The following is an 11,435-nucleotide window of genomic DNA, read 5'->3' as shown; positions in this document are numbered from 1 at the left end:
TGTGAGGCGTAATAAAGAGTTCAGAATTATTCTCTCATGCTTTGGATGGTCCCGGGCACTCTGAATTCATGGTTCTGATAGCAAAGCCTGATATTTTTAGTCACGATTCGGACCTCATCACGTAGGTATGTACTCTGAGTTGTCTTTGCCTGAGTAGAAATGGGCTCACACTCTCTTTTCCCACCTTTATCACCAAAGCCACTCACATCTATGTGTAAGGCATGACTGAGGGGGTGGTTTGGCCAACAGCTCTGGATTGGTGAAGGGTCCACACAGGACAGCAGAGCCAGAACCTCAGTGAGCACCAAAAAGTATGACCCTCTTGGTCATGAGCTTCAGGTTTTCTATCTCTAAACTAATTCTTAGAATCAGATCTGTCCCAGATCCTGTTCTTGCAGATTACACTATCCTTGGATTTAAAATGTGGATGGTCAAAGGGTGAGTGGGATGAGGTTTGAGAAAAATCTCTCATAATTCTACTAGATGGCTCTTCTCTTCACAACCTTCTGTAATGGAGGCTCCCAGATATATGACAAACGATGGAGGCCACTGATGCCAGGCCTCCTTACCTTTCTTTTCCCTGTTAGTTTTTATCAATACTTAAATATGAAATATTAAACTGAAAAGAACAGATACTACACTTGGTCTTAACCAAAAGGCCAAGAAGTGATGAGACCAATATAAAATAAATTAGTTGGTTTAAGGTAATAATATTAGCCCTCACGTTTCATTCATTCATTCTATAAGCTTTTTTCTCTTTTATGTGTTTAATTAAGCTTTGAGGAAAAAAAGAAATTTCTAGCCAAGAGATATAAAAATATTCTTGGAGTACATTTTAGCAAGAAATATATAAGCAACCTATCGATCACCTAATATTAGGTTACACAATGAAGCCTCACTAAATATCGGACACTTAGTTTCTGCTTAATTAGGTTCAAAGTCCTTGTAGTGACTCACAAGGCCCCACCTGGCCTACATTTGCTCCTACTTCATCTCCTGCCCCTAGTTCATCCAATCTAGTCTCACTGAAAGCACTAAATAGGCTTCTATTTCAGAGACTCTGAAATTGCTTTGAAACTTTAGAGCCCTCTACCTAAAATACTCTTTATGGATATCTACATGCCTCACCCTCTTGTTATCTCGGGTCTCCACTAAAAAGACTACTTATCAGTGAGACCTGCCATGACAACCCTCTACAACATATTAAGTCCCTTCCTCCAGACTTCCACCACCTTATTATCCTGATTCCTTTTTCTCCATAGATAACACTTTCCATCATCTGATATACTGCGCATTCACCTGCATTTTAAAAACTTACCAATTCCCTTCCTTTACTGGAACATAAGCACCAAGAGGCCAGGAGATGGATCTGGCTCTTGTTTACTGCTTTATGACCAGGGACTAGAATTGCATCTGCCCATAGTGGACACTCAAATATTTGTTGAATGAGATGATGCTTATCTGGGACTTCCTGGCATCTATGTGTCAAGATACTGGAATTATTTATAATGACAACAAAGAATCACTTGTATTTCTCACCGTTTGAATTAACCACGCTCTAAGCATGATCTCGTAACACATATAGTTTTGCTTTTCCAGTTTCCTCTCTTACAAAGGATACTGTAATGCACATCTTTGCCCATCAACTTTTATCCTAACTCTTCCTTAGGATAAATTCTTCGTTATGGAATTACTGAATCAGAAGCTCATGGGCATTTTTATGTCTTCTCAGACACATTACCAAACTGCTTCCCAGGCATGTTGTACCAGTCCGCACTCTTGTCAAACAGTAAATGTCAGAAAAAAATTTGCTTGACCTTTTTTTTTTATCTGTAGTATGCTATTTCTACCAAATTAACCAGATTCCCTTGCTTCTCTTGGTTCTTTTGCTTTATTCTTCCCAAGGGTGTCAAATTGTGCTATCTTTATTTGCTTTTTCAAATTTGATTTTAGATTGCTAAGATAAAATAAATTATTTTAGACATGGATGGAAGTCAGAAATTATACTTTATAATTCCCTTCTACATATGAGGAAATCAAGTTCTAAGATTTTACAGTGGTTGTGAGCAAGGCTAGGAGTGAAGGACTCAGATTGCTGACCCTCAAGTCAGCACCTGAAAATATTTTAAAACCATGAGATAGGAATCAGAGTACACCATGCTAACCCTTAACTATCAGTTTCTACCTGTTCCTTATTAAAATTAATGTCAAAATGTCCACAAGAGTATCTCTTGATGTCAAGAGATTAGATATATTTAGGGTGTATGCGATATAACTTTGAAATTGAACTACCTGTTCCACTTGCTGTGTTAACTTGTCCTCAGATTTGTTGTTTATCTTAATCTCTCCTGCATAATCCGGCTCCTTCACATTGATTTTTCTCTCTAAATTTCATAAAATTACAAGGCAACCAAGAAACTAGTAGCATTTGTTGCCCAAGAAGAAGGTGTTATGTGTCTCTAGAGCTAACACAAAGTTGTCGTTTGGAGACTTTGTGGAAATAACTATTCAAACCAGCACACACATTTATAAAAAGGTGTACACCTTTAAAGACACCTCTCTTCACAGGTAAACACACATGAGCTCTCATTTCTCTATAGAGAAATGTACACCATGAAAACTTGGAACTATATTTTGCCTTTCCTTTGAAATCCTCAAAACAGATCCTATTTTTTTTTCTCATATGTGTATTTCTTCATAAGGTTTCTTTTCCGATAAGGTATTCTTACCTTATTCATGATTTGAATTGTTATAAACAGTGGTTAACAGGCATGGCAAACAAGAACAATTAACAGCTTTGTTGATTTCCAGATCTTGATGGACGAATTGATAAATAGGATAAATAGGACACTGTGTCCCAATAAAAAGCATTAATATGTGAATATATTGTCTTAACCAGGGTACACGCTTTAAATGCAAGAAGTCTGAAATTCCAAACTTTTTATGGAGAATACACTGTTATTTACTGTTAGGTATTAATGTCTCTAGAGAAGATGTAAGAGCCCAGATAAAATAAACAAATAACTCAGATCCACAGGGGACCTCCAAAGGGAACTAGAATGAATGAATTTAATAGTTGTTCACTATAGCTTATGGGGTAGATGTGTACATGTGAATGTATTTGTTTGTTTCAAGAACGCAAATTTATTTTGAATGCAATGGCAGAAAGTTGTGGGGCTCTCCTGGAAGAAACCAGGCTTTGCACAGATAATACACATGATTTGCAATTTTTTTTTTCGTACTTTATGTATTTCTTGATTAGGGCCCCTTTTTATCTAGAACATAGAAAATAATTTTAGTGAATATTTTCCTCAGTTTTATCAAGTCCAAATCTTTAAAAACAGCTGTACTCCCAACATCCATCAGCAGCTATACCCTCTCAAGTCTAGAAAACAACCTCTCTTATAATACTTTTGGCCTCATCACCTCTCACTCCATTTCTGTATTCCTCCGCCCCTACCACCAAGGTGCATAGGAACTGAGAAAACTATAATCCACCAACAGCCTGCTTCGGGCCATGGCCTTTACAAGCATCATCCTGATGAATCCTCTCAACGATCTCACCAGGAAGTTATTGTCCACATATTTTTTCCAGTTTGGAAACAGGGTCTGAGAGATTTTAATTCACCCGGGCTGCTTTTCACAGTTTTCTCATTATATCCCTGAGGTCAGTCCGCAAATGCAGAGCATGACGCATGCTATTTATCCTCAGAGGTTTGCGATCAGAGTGCGTGCCCAACACCACACCTCCACGCACACCCCTCCACGCACACCCCTTTTCTTATTTCCTCTTAAGGGTCGAACCTGCCCAGGAAAGGGAGAACTTGCAATTCTAATCACTGCTCCCGCCACTGCTGCTTTCTGTGCAAAGTTCCCAGCCTTTTCCCATCATTCTTGCTAAAGGTCAGAATGGTGCTAGAAAAGGCAGCGCTGCCCCCGCTCCGAGCAAAACAGCTCTTGAGTACCTGAGCAGTAAGCCTTCTACCTCCCATGAGGGAAGCAAAGTTTCAAGGGTCACTGAGCCCCTGGGAGAAGCTTTAGACTTTCTCCACTTCCTTGTGTAGACAGTGTGGTTGAAGAAGGACTGTATCCTAATTCTACTAGGGCAAGTAACATCAATTATAAAGGAGACAGAAGGAATAGATACTTGGCCATCCTTTGGCAATCCACAGACGCCTTCAATAACAATACAGAGCACATTGTCTTATGATGGCTGGGGAACATGGCAATAGAATAATAGTGAGAGGGCCCACCTCTGCCCCTTGCTAGATGTGTGACCACGAGAAGGTCACGTACTCTCTTGAAGCCCAAGTTTCTCGTCTGTAATCTGGGGATAATTTTCATCCTTCCTTATCATTTCGGGTTGTTTCAAGATTTAGTTCAAGTAATACATAAGCAGAAATACTTTGATGAACTACAACACTTTAGAGATGTGGCATCTAGAAGGTGATTAAGTTGGAAATTGACACTAAAAAAGCAACTACTGGCTTGGGTAGTTGTGGTCGAAGTAGAATGAGTATGTTGAAAAGCGATGCCCGCGATTTAATGGATACAAGGAAGGGAGAGCAGAGAAGTGACATACAATCCTGATTTCAGAGGCTAGCGGAACAGGACTCAGGAACCATGATTGGGGGATGCAACTCTCTTTCTTCCAATAGGTATAAAACAAAAGCCACAGCTCCATTTTTTGAGGGACTAAAAATACATTTTTCTATCACTGCATAAACAAACCAAAGGCTTCCCTCTGAGGATTAAGAAGTCAACCCCCCAGTGACTTTCCTAAATAAATCTCTTGTTCACATAGAAACTTTTTCAGAGATTTGTCATTGTGTATGAACTTGGACAAGTTATTTAACCTCTCTATGGAGGAAAAGTGTTTCTTACAAGGTTGTTGTAAGGATTAAATCAGATATAACTTAAAATAGTGCCTCTATAACACAGTAAATGTTATACAAGGGTAAGTTAATATTTTATAACTACCGTTTTCTTTTTCTTACCTCCTACTTACTCTCAGTTCACTCTAATTTGCTTTTAACCAATGACTCATATCCATAAACAGCTCCGTTAAGGTCGCCAAGAACCTCCATGTACCTGAATCTAAAGGACTATTTCAGTTCTCATTACTGACTTTTCCAGAACAATCTCCCCTGTTGATCAGTGCCTTTTAAAAATGTATATTCTCTTCAGTCGATATCTATGACACAACAAGTTTCTATGTTTCCTTTTTTCTCTCTTGCTATGGCTCCATTCCCTTTGCTGGCTTTCCCATCTTAGCCCAAACATTTAATGTGAAGTTACTCAAGATCCGGGCCTGGGTTTTTTCCTTTTCTCTCCCTAGGTAAGCCTTTTGGAGTCCATGGCTTCAATAACTTCTTCCCCGATCTCTTTTCTGAGTTCCAAATCCACATATATAACTACCTTCCTGACATCTCTACTTAGGATGTGTTGAAGGTATATCACTTGCAACACATTCAAAACAAATTAGTTATCTTCTGCCCTGCAACCTGGGCCACCTCCATAGTCTTCTACCTCAGAGAATTATATCCATTGCATAGAATAGAAATCCAAGAATAATTCTTGAAACAGCTCTTAGCCCATTTCTAATCTATTTTCAAGTTATATTTTATATTTGTCTATTGACCCCATTCACTTCTCTTTGTCTTCACTGTCACTACCCAAGGTCAATGTGCCAGAACAAGTGTAATAATCTAGAGCTTGGCGTTTCCAGTTTTTTCAGCACCCTCTCTGGGCTTCCAGTCACAGTGCAGCCGGACATAGCTCTTCAGTTCGAGTCTGACATGTCAACTTTGTCTCCTTCTTAAAACCTTTAAAGGGTTTTCCAGTGCTGTTAGAATAGAAGCCAAAGTCATCACCACACCCTCTAAAGTACTAAAGGATCTGGACTCTGTCTATTTCTCCCACTCTCTATCCCCACTGCTCTGTGTATTCCATTCAACTTCAGTGTCCTTCAGTCCTTCAAACATGTTTGTCTTTTCTCACCTGTTTATACTCGTGGCTGCCTCCATCTGGAAGGCTCCCAAGCTCACTGCTCTTCCACCCCCTTTCTAAGGAGGAACGTCTATTTAACTTCCAGACTCTCCTCCTCCCATATGCCACTTCCCCGGCTTCCCAGTCTAAATCAGGTTCACCTGTTATATATTTCCACCAAAGTATGTTTCTTTATTCCAGGAGATGTGACTCAGTTTGTGATCAACTATTCATTATCTGATTAATTAATGTTCTTATTCCAAAATATAGCTTAGTCCCCATGAAAGAAAGGATTGTTTCTGGTCTTGCCTCTTGTTTTTCTCTAGCATTTAAAGCAAAGGGCCTATTACATAGAAGGAACTCAACATTATTGAATAATTGGATGAATGATTTTCTTATCCTGGGTTATGTTATCAAAATATTTCATGTTTCTTCTCAAAAACCTCAAATCCTCTCCAATGCTTGATCTTACCACATTCCGAGAAAGATTTGAAGATTAGAATTGAATTTTTGGCTAAAACAGAGCAAGAGTTTCTTTTTAATAGATGTGGTTTCCCTATAAAAGTGAGATTCATTAAAGCAGAATTTGTAAGAATTTGTATAAACATTCTCGAGTCAAGTACACAAGATTCAAATAGGAGTGCAGCTGCAATTAATTTGAAACCTAAATTGTATTTTTACATCAACAAAGTTATAGAAAAACGAGTCATTAAGTAATTGCTATTGTGACATAGATTCATGCTTTGGTTGAAATATTTTGCACAGCTGTAATCTCAAGCTACCTTGAGGTTTGTCACATTCTTTAATTTTCTGATTGATTAAATGGATTATTTGACATTTTGGCAGATCACAGGAATTGCCAAATAACAAAGACTTCTTTCATTCTTTGTTATTTGCTCTCTTTGTGCTTCATGCAAATTCTTTAGAAACAAAAGTGTGATATTTCCTTTTCTATAATTTATTTTACCGTTGTATTTTTACTGATAATAGTAGCAGTTTCTATACAAAAATTTTACATTAATAACCTAGATAGTATTCTCTCTAATTAAAATGTAATGCATAATGAGATATGAACTTCATATCACATTCTGACTTTAATATTCTTGTCATTTGTACCGAGGATTATGTACTTTTATATTCTTGTCATTGGAACAAAGAATTTTAAAAAAATAGAAACCTCGTTGATGATGGAAATTTTCTTTAGTTTTGGCTGTTAATGCATCCTTTGGGAGACTAGTTATTTCCAAGTGGCTGGTAAAATGATGGTTTGGACAGTGTTCACGTTGATTAGACTGGCCAGAGGAGAGCTTTTTGGTCCTAAGATCATTTTCTCTAGTCTATTCAGTTAGTTCCATTTATATAGATATTGTCCCTTACCCACTGGAACACTCACAGACCTTCGTTTACAACCTTCGTCCAACTTCTTACTTAGGTAAAGTTCCTTAGAGTAGCCTCTCTAACCAGACTTCCTGCCTACTCAAAGAGAGAGGATATTTGTTATGGGATGATTGTCTAGAAAGACTACCCAACAAACATTCATTGAGTTCCTTTTAAGTGATAGGACCTGAACTAGGCATTAGAAATAGGCACTGAAAAGACGCTGACTTCTCTTTATTTTTCTGTTTTGTTTTAATATTTTTTTAAAATTTTTCCATTACAATTGGCATACAATATTATATTCATTTCAGGTATACAACATAGTGATTAGACATTTATATAACTTATGAAGTGACCACCGCAATAAATCTGACAGCATACATAGTTATTGTAATATTATTGCCTATATTCCTTATGCTGTACTTTACATGCCCATGACTATTTTATAACTACCAATTTGTACTTCTTAATCCCTTCCTCTTTTTCACCCCCCCATTCTAACCCCCTCCCATCTGACAGCCATCAAAATGTTCTCTGTATCTAGAAGTTTGTTTCTGTTTTATTTTGTTCTTTAGATTCTACATGTAAGTGAAATCATATGGCATTTGTCTTTCTCTGTCTGACTTACTCCACTTAGCATAATACCCTCTAGGTCCATTCACGCTGTTTTAGGTGGCAAGATTTCATTCTTTTTTATGACTGAGTAATATTTCATTGTATATATGTACCACTTCTTCTTTATCCATTCATCCATTAACGGACACCCAAGTTGCCTCCATTTCTTGACTATTGTAAATAATGCTACAATGAACATGTGGGTTTACATGTTCTTTCAAAGTAGTGTTGGGTTTCTTCAGATAAATACCCAGAAGTGGGATAACTGGGTCCATCTTTGTTTCTTGTTATAGCCTTTGTTTTAAAGTCTATTTTGTCTCAGATAAGTATTGTTACCCCTGCTTTTTGTTTATTTCAATTTTCATGAAATATCTCTTCCATCTCTTCCATTCTGTGTGTGTCTTTCAATTTGAAGTGAGTCTCTTGTAGGCAGCACATGTAAGGGTCTTGTTTTCTTATCCACTCAGCCTCCCTATATTTTGATTGGAGCATTTAATCCATTTACATTGAAAGTAATTGTTGCAGATATATAGTTATTGCCATTTTATCCTCCTCCTCCCCCTCCTCCCCCTCCGCCTCCTCCTCCTACTCCTCCTCCTCCTTCTTCTTCTTTTTCTTCTTCTTCTAAAAAGTCCCTCTAACATTTCTTGTTATACTGGTTTAGTGGTGATGAACTCCTTTAGCTTTTCCTTGCCTGAGAAACTCTTCATGCAACTTTCGATTCTAAATGATACCTTTGCTCTATAGAATAATTTCGATTGTAAGTCTTTGATTTTCATCATTTTGACTGTTTCATACTAATCCCTTCTGACCTGTGAAGTTTCTGTTGAAAAATCAGCTGACAGTCTAATGGGAGCTTCCTAGTAGGTAACTAATTGCTTTTCTCTTGCTGCTTTTAATATTCTCTATTTGTCTTGAACTTTTGGCATTTTACTTGTGATGTGTTTTGGTTTGGATCTCTTTGGGTTCATCTTGTTTGGGACTTTCTGGCCTTGTATGTCTATTTCCTTTACCAGGTTAAGGAAGAGTTTCATCATTATTTCTTCAAACAGGTTTTTAATTACTTGTGCTTTCTCTTCTCCTTCTCGTACCCCTATGATGCAAATGTTTGTATGCTTGATGTCCCAGAGGCCTCTTAAACTATCTTCATTTTTGTGGATTCTTTTTTCTTATTGTTCTGCTTGGGTGTTTTTTGCTACTTTATCTTCTAAGTTGCTGATTAGATCCTCTGCTTCATTTAATCTACTGTTGATTCCTTTTAATGTACTCTTCATCTCAGATATATTCATTTCTGACTGGTTCTTTTTTATGTTTTTCATCTCCATTTTTATGTTTTCTATCTCTTTGTTAAAGTTCTCATCAAGTTTATCTACTCTTCCCCAGAGTTCATTGAGCATCCTTATAACGAGTGTTTTGAACTTTGCATCTGGTAGATTGCTTGCCTCCAATTTGTGAATTCTTTTTCTGGAGTTTTGTTCTGTTCTTTCATCTGAGACATGTTTCTTTGTCTCCTCATTTGGCTGACTCCTTGTCTTTGTTTCTATGTGTTAGGTAGAGCTGGTTTCCAGTCTTAGTAGAGTGGTCTTATATAGTAGGTGTCCCGTGGGGCACAGTAGTGCAGTCTTCCTAGTCACCTGAGCTGGGTGTTCCAGCTGTGTTTCTTGTATGGGTTGTGTGTGTCCTCCTTTTGTTATTGACTCTTGGTTGCTGTTTGCCATCATCAGGAGGAATTGACCCTCAGGTTGATTGCTTGTGAGGATTGGCCGGTGAGGAGCTAACCCTATGAAGCAGGATTCGCTTTAGTAGGGCTCTGGTGCCTTTCTGGTGTGCCCTCTGGGTGTGTTGTCCTCAGATGTGGCCCCAGATGGGGCTCTGGCTCGGTCCAAAGCTTGTGCCCTGCTTGGGGGGAGGGCTACCTGGCATGAACCGCCAAGCAATTCACAGATGACTGCTACCCACATTCGGTTTGGAGGTGCCTCGAGAGGTCAAATTGTGAACCGAGGCCAGCTGCTCTTAGTGCCGGACTTTGGGCTGCTCAGCAAAAGGTAGGAGGCATACAGAGGCCAAATACTACTTGTTTGGGTTCTTGAAACTTTGAGAGATTTTAAGGAAGTTCACAGCATGAGTCAAGACAGGCCGTTTGTATGGAAAATCCACTAGAAGTGGCTTGGATGAGCCAGCGAGTTGGATGGAGTAGAGTCTCAGGGAATCACCTGGAAAGGATGACCAGTGTTAGCTAGGTTGATGGAAATTCAGTATGGCAGCCCCATGTGTTTGCAAGGTAGGTAGGGAGAAGGGCCTCTCTAGCCCTTGCCCTGAAGCCAGACAATTCAGCTACTCCCTGTGTATCCCTGGCATCTTGAGATGCTGCCCCAGTGCTGGAGCTCAGAGCGAGTGAGTCCATTTGTGAGTCCAGGTGCAGGCCCTCCAACAAGAATGCCTGAGACTCCTGCAGCTCTTTCTCACTCAGCCACAAACTTTACTGGTTTTTACTCCCCAGCACTGGAGTCTTGGGCTGGTGAGCCCAGGGTGGGGCTGGGACCCATCACTCCTTTGGGGGGACCTCCGCAGCGAGATATTCCTTCCAATTTTCAACTGCCACATGCAGGTGTGAGACCAGCTCGTTCAGCATCTCCACTCCTTTCAGTCTCAAAGTGGCCCCTCCTGTATGTCCTTAGTTGTAAGACTTCTGTTCAGCTAGACTTCAGGTGATTTTCAGTGATGGTTGTTCTGAGTTTAGTTGTAATTTTGATGTAGTCGTGAGAGAAGGCAAATACAGCATTTTCCTACTCCAATGTCTTGACCAGAAATTGACAATGACTTCCCTTTAGCACAAGATATTCAGACTCAAGTGGGAAAAATAATTATAGTGTAGTATAATAACTGCCATATTAAAGGATTTAACCATCCCTTACTCAGACTTGGCAAGGAGGAAAGACTTGTTAAGGAAGTAGCATCTCAGCTGAGATTCGAGAGATAAGAAGGAAAACCAATGAAGAAGGGTGGACAGGGCTTATAGAGTATTCAGAATAAAGCAGCAGCGCATGTTAAGCTGGAAACATCATCCATCATGACAAGATTCAAGATATGCAATCAATTCAGCACGTCCCAAGCACAGGCTCTAAAAAGGGTAGCTAAAAAAGAGGATTCAAGTAAGACCTGGAGGGTTTGTCAAATAAGGAGCTATATTTTATCTTTGTATGCAATAAATAGGCACTTAAGATTCAGAGACAGGGAAGATTGTCGTCGGCTTTGCTTCTCAAGAAAATCTCTGTAGTTGTAGGGGTGGAAGGGAAAGATAAGGTGGAGGCAAGGAGACCCATTAGGAGGCTGAAGCAGTAATCCAGGAGAGACTTTATCAGGACCTGAATTGCTATGGTAGCAGTGGAGATGGGGAACACAGCGGACAGATTAGAAAGCTATTTCAGAGGCATATTAAACAGGAATCTGTAACC

At 39.1% G+C, this 11,435-nt stretch overlaps 1 pseudogene; it reads right to left on the bottom strand.

Moving 5' to 3' along the window:
• Positions 1 to 534: 534 nt before the first annotated feature.
• On the bottom strand, positions 535 to 671 carry LOC120611767 (uncharacterized; annotated as a pseudogene).
• Positions 672 to 11,435: the final 10,764 nt, after the last annotated feature.

This window comes from Pteropus medius, unplaced genomic scaffold (genome assembly GCF_902729225.1).
Source record: "Pteropus medius unplaced genomic scaffold, Ma_sr-lr_union100, whole genome shotgun sequence".
In the NCBI taxonomy this organism is placed as follows: Eukaryota; Metazoa; Chordata; class Mammalia; order Chiroptera; family Pteropodidae; genus Pteropus; species Pteropus medius.
Note: the sequence above shows the minus strand (reverse complement) of the source record. Positions and strands in the feature narration are given on the sequence as shown.